Here is a 5,714-nt window from a genome sequence, read left to right as displayed (position 1 = left end):
GAGATCCAAGGGCCCCCTCCCTATCATCTCCCGAAAAGAAATTAGCGCTAATAAACGACAAAGGTACTCCCTCCGTTTCAAATTACTCATCGCTGAAATGGATGTATCTATAACTAAAATACATTTAAATACATCTATACACGCGACAAGTAATTCGGAACAGAAGGAGTAGCAACCTAGGCAAGTACATAAAAGAAAACGGAATCAATAACTTCCGAACGTATGGCATTTTTCAGTCTCAGTCCGAACGCCTCCTTCGCCGTCAGATTTTCAGTACGAATCTTAGAACAGCGAGGTTGTCCACGTCATTGTTCTTTTCGTTCGGAGAAACTATCCCTCGTCGCGAACGCATCCACCCCCTCGTCTCTTATCCATCCGCCCCACCACTCTCTCTCCCTCTCCCTCTTCCTCCCCCACCACTCATGGCGTCGTTGCCGGCGGCGAGGCCAGGCAGCAGGCGGCCGTGGATCTGGGAACAAGGGCGCTGCGCCCTGCCGTAGCTGCCCTGCGTCGCGGCACACATGGAGGTTCTCCGCCCGTATCGGCCGCGCTAGCAGGAACACCAGGGGCCGGCCGGCCACGCATAGATGGGCACCCCGCGTCGCGGCTGCCCCCGTGGCGCTGCCCATGGTGTTGCTCCGTCCGCCCGCATCGGCCCCGCAAGCAGGAGCATCAGGGGCCACCCCGGCCCCGCGTCGTGGCTGCCCCCGTCGCCTCGAGCCTTAAGGACGGCGGCCCATGTTGGAGGGGAGCCAGCGGCTATGGAGGACGTCGAGCGGTGGTGGAAGCCGCTCCAGCTTCCGCGTCGCGGCCTCCCATCCTATCCTGTGCTGGCAGGTCGCAGGCAGGGCTGAGCTCCCTCGAGGAGATGCGCCGTTGACAAGAACCGCCACCACGCCGGCGAGAGGGGTCTCGCCCTCCACTGGATCCCGCTGCTGGGAGGAGTCGCGGTAGAGGTGCTGCTCCTAGGGGGAGCGACGGCCTGCCTCCCATGAATTTGCCAGAGAGGTAGGCGGAGGCACCGTCCTTATCTACGGCAGGCAGGGGCGCCACAATGGCTCCGGCCACAAGCCGGAGGTGAGGGCTTGCGCAACCTCTGAATTCTGTGCATTTTCTTTGTCTTCAAGGCTGACTTTTTGCCCTGCTGATCGAGTTATTGGTTAATTAAGTAACAGTATACATTTCATGTTTCATTGATTTTGCTAGCCTCCTCACTGAATGATGCACGGATATATATATGATGCAAATGTGTGAGATTCTACATGGCAATTTTAGTGTGGACGATGGCAATTTAGATAGTTGAAATTTCAGTATGCAGTCAAGATAGTTCATTTTCACATGGCCATTTTTTATGTTCACTTTGTGTGCAAGCTGTGGAAGATGAATCCCTTCATGGTTTTTATGTATCATGGCAATTTAAGTTCACGGAAGAGCAGCTTTTTTCAGTCTTAGAGTAGTGAGGGCATATATCTTTGAAGATCATCTCACATGCAGTGCCTTGACAAGCACACAGAACATCATGGTAGTTACACCATGGCAGCTTTCTTACTTAGATGGCATTTTCTTTATGGACGGGGTTGGCAAATATTGGAGGGGTGAGGTGGTAGTTTTAGTGTGGGCAACACGACATTTTCTGGACATGGCAATTTTTGTTTTGGTTCATAAGCAAATTCATGTTTGTTTTAGTGTCACCACTACTACTTTTGCCATGCCACCTTATTTTACCATGGAAAATTTGCTAAGCTTTTTGCCATTGCAAAAAAGTTTAGCACTGTTTGTGCAATGCCAATTTGTTTTTCAGTTATTTGCCATGTCTCTATTATAGCTTTTGCCATGTCGGCACTATAACTTTTTTGCCATGCCATAAACACATTATATGGCAACTTTAGTTTACTATCCAAAACTGGATGAAAATTCATTTTTTGTTTGTTTTTTCATCAAATTTTACTTTATATCCATGGCAATTTTGCCTTTGATTTTGTTATGGCAATTCTACCTTTTGTTTTCATGGCAAATTTACCTAAATCCCCATGGCAATATTTTAAATTTTATTGTCATGGCAAGTTTTTACTATTTATTTGCCATGCCAAAATTCAACATTTAAATTTTATTGCCAAGGCAAGTTTTACTATTTATTTGCCATGGAAAATTTACTTTTATTAACATGGCAAATTTGCCTAAATCCCTATGGAAACATTTAAATTTTATTGTCATGGTAAGTTTTACTATTTAGTTGTCATGGAAAATTTACCTTTATTAACATGGCAAATTTAATTAAATCCCAATGGCAATATTTAAATTTTATTGCCATGGCAAGTTCTACAATTTATTTGCCATGGCAAATTTAACTTTATTAACATAGAAAATTTACCTAAATCCCCATGGCACTATTTAACTTTTATTGCCATGGCAAGTTTTACTATTTATTTGCCATGGCAAATTTACCTAAATTCCCATGCCAATATTTAAGTTTTATTGCCATGGCAAGATTTACTATTTATTTCTCATGGTAAATTTACCTTTATTAACATGGCAAATGTATCTAAATCATTACGGTAATATATGTAAATTTAGTTAAAAACACCATGAATTTTTTTGTTATGAATCTGCCATGGCAAATTATTTTTGTTTGTGTGATGAAAATTGCCATTTCTTACTTTAATCTTTGGGGTTATTGTTAAAATATTTGTGTTTTACCCATGGAAAATTTCTGCGTTTGAAAGTTGATGCATATTTTTAATTAACAAAGCAAAAAAGTGGGAATTTTTTTTCACAGGAAAAAAATCTGGGCCTTTTCTTCATTTTTTACTACTGGGGTTTTTGTTTTCAATTCTGGGCTGTTAGGGGCTGGGGAGGCGTTCGCATTGGAGGACTTCTCCTCCCGAACGAAATCGTTCGTGGGGGGCGGGGTATCGTACCGAACGGCACGTTCGGTCTGGGATGTCCCCAGACCGAACGGTCGGGAGTTATCGAGGTCCAAAGAAAAAGGCAAGTAGGCAATTAGTAATTTTTACGAAACGAAATTAGCTCAAGTTGATTAGCCCCACATTGATGTACGCACGCAATTATGGTGTAACTCTTGAGATGTGAGATTGCATCCCTAATCCATTCATCCACTACCCTATTCTCTGTTCCCCCGACCCAACCTCAGATCACAAGTCGCAGGCCGCGAGTAGCTGGACGCGGCCATGCATTACTCACACGCACATCGCCAGGCCATGGCAATTGGCAGCGCCGAGTGTGTCTGTTATCCACTTTCCAGGCGTTGGGAGTATTATCGCCGAGTGCCTCCCGCCTGACGTCCACACCGTTGCTGAGCGCCTACTCACGGACGCCAATGCAATTAGTCTGAGGTATATCATTCATACTATTCCCTGAGTATTTATGTTGCTGATTAAGTAAAATATTTTTTCCTGATAGTTGATTAACTAATTTACCTTCACATATATGATGCATATCTTCCACTACTAAATGATTTTACAATATTACGCATCTATTAAAATTGTTGGATAAAACTTACACTGACCTATCATAAGTGACTTTGTATCAAGAATTATTTTAAGAGACTCGATCTTATGTATCTATTTATGTACTTTTCCTTTGCTTAGTCGTTCCGTAGCCGAGTTATTCAGATGTTTCTCAAGATAGACGGATGTTTAATGTTTGGAGTTTTTGTTTGTGCATATGTTTGTCGCCTATAGAAGAATTAGTGATCTCTTGCCATGCGAATCATGGCCTTACCACTAGGTCCCCGATGGCCAGCGGGATTTTCGAAGAAATTTTTAGGATAATATATAAAAAGTATTGAACGTAAATATTAAAATTGGTTGCATTAAAATAATATTGTTATATAGGGGGCCCCCAAATTTTTGTCTTGCCCTGGGCCCCCAAAATGTCAGGACCGGCCCTGGACGTAGAGGCTGGAATCATAGTATTTCTAGAGTACTTGCTCCCTAATTAATTTAACTGGATAGTTTATGTCACCTGTGTGGCATGTATAACCTATCTTAGAAATATTTGCCCTAAAGTTTTAATTATGTGTGCTTAGATTTCCTGATCTTTTATTTTCTGTGTATAGGTGACACATGCTGACTTGAAAACGCTAACGAGAAGGTCATGTTCAAGAAAGATGGCATACTACAGGGGCCTTTAATGTGAGACTGTTTAGACCTCACACTCGTGACCGCACTTTAGTGTAACTAGCACATATGTCCGTGCGTTGCAATGGGAGATAAAATTGTATGTATTTAAAGTCACTGAAAATTATATGTACAAGCAAAACCTGATGTGCACACGAAAAAAGAACATCGTGTGAAGGAATCAATCCGATATTTTTACATTCATTGATCCAGGGCATTTAAGAGTTTTGTTACGTCATCATACACGAGAAAAGGTCCATGAGTTATTCAGTCTACTCTTTCTTTCAATCCTTTCAATCGTGGGATTTTAAGGTATGAAGTTTATGAATATTCTAGGAAACATGAACAATTTTTTAAATCCTGAACAGTTTAAAAAATATTATGTACACTTTCGAAAAAACACGAACAAAATATGAAAGGGAACATCTTTTAAATTCACAAACATTTTCTGAAAACACCAACTTTTTATAAAAACATAAAAAATATTTGAATTTGTGAACCTTTTATACATGAACAATATTTTTTATTTTCAAATCACTAAAACAATAATATTTTTCGAATTTAGAGTATTTTTCGAAATGCCATTTTCTTTTTAGAAATCTCAAATAATTTTGAAAAACAATAATTTTTTTAAAACATGGGAAACTCTTTATATGTTCCGAATATTTTTCAAAATAGCAACAAAATTTTCGAATTCTGAACATTTTTTATTTCTGAATGGTTTTTGAATTTTTTTAATTTATGAAATAAATTCTAAAAGGAAATGAAACTTGGAAGGGAGAAAATATAGGGAAAGGAGAATAAAAATAGAAGTAAAACACAGAGAAAAAGAAAAATGGGCCAGCCCATTATTTGTTATCTTGTGCGACACTCCGACTATTTATTGCCCCGTGCGGAAAATAGAATTTTCCCAGCTGCGTGGGTAGAAAAATAAGTGGGCTGGCTTCGCTGGGCACAGCGCGTGGCCCACGTACGAAAATTCTTTTTCTAGCAAACAAACGCATAAGAATTTAGTACCACCTCGGATAGAAAAAATATTATTTTCGGCAGTGAATGGATGAAAAATTGAAGAAACGCACCTTGCTTTATTAGTAGGTATAGATATAGATGTTGGAGGTCTGGTTTGTGTTTAGTTGTATTGTCGAAGTAGATTTTTGCTATGTGGCTTAGATATCAGTTCACTGTTTTATTTGATTCAGGCAAGTAGTTGAATCTTTTTTTGTGGTTTCACCGTCCTAAAACCTTGGATAGTGGTAAGTTTCTAGAAGCCCAACATGCATAACCAAGCTTAGATTAGGAACCCAGCTAGCCACTCTGCTGTGTGTAGACAAGATTAGAGTGCACCCCTCTCTTTAACATGCTCAAGGTAAAGAATGAATAATCCTCAATAACTGACATGGTTGTTTCCTGCAAGCAAGTGAGGTATCAGAGGAGCTTGAGTTTTTACTATTCCCTTCGTTCCATAATGTGATGCATATAGATGTTCTGAAAAGTCAAACCTCACAAACTTTGACCAAGTTTGTAGAGAAAAACAATTACATATAGAATGTCAAACATATATCATTAGGTTCATCA

The 5,714-nt window shown here is 40.4% G+C and overlaps 1 long non-coding RNA gene across 1 annotated transcript; it reads left to right on the top strand.

Annotated features, from left to right (window-relative positions):
- The first annotated feature begins 331 nt into the window (after nt 1-331).
- Nucleotides 332-4,337, top strand: LOC123143889 (uncharacterized). Its single transcript, XR_006471118.1, has 2 exons — nt 332-3,353; nt 4,079-4,337. It is a non-coding gene; the product is annotated as an uncharacterized lncRNA (long non-coding RNA).
- The last annotated feature ends 1,377 nt before the right edge of the window (nt 4,338-5,714 follow it).

Source organism: Triticum aestivum, chromosome 6D, assembly GCF_018294505.1.
Source record: "Triticum aestivum cultivar Chinese Spring chromosome 6D, IWGSC CS RefSeq v2.1, whole genome shotgun sequence".
NCBI classification, from domain to species: Eukaryota; Viridiplantae; Streptophyta; class Magnoliopsida; order Poales; family Poaceae; genus Triticum; species Triticum aestivum.
Note: the sequence above shows the minus strand (reverse complement) of the source record. Positions and strands in the feature narration are given on the sequence as shown.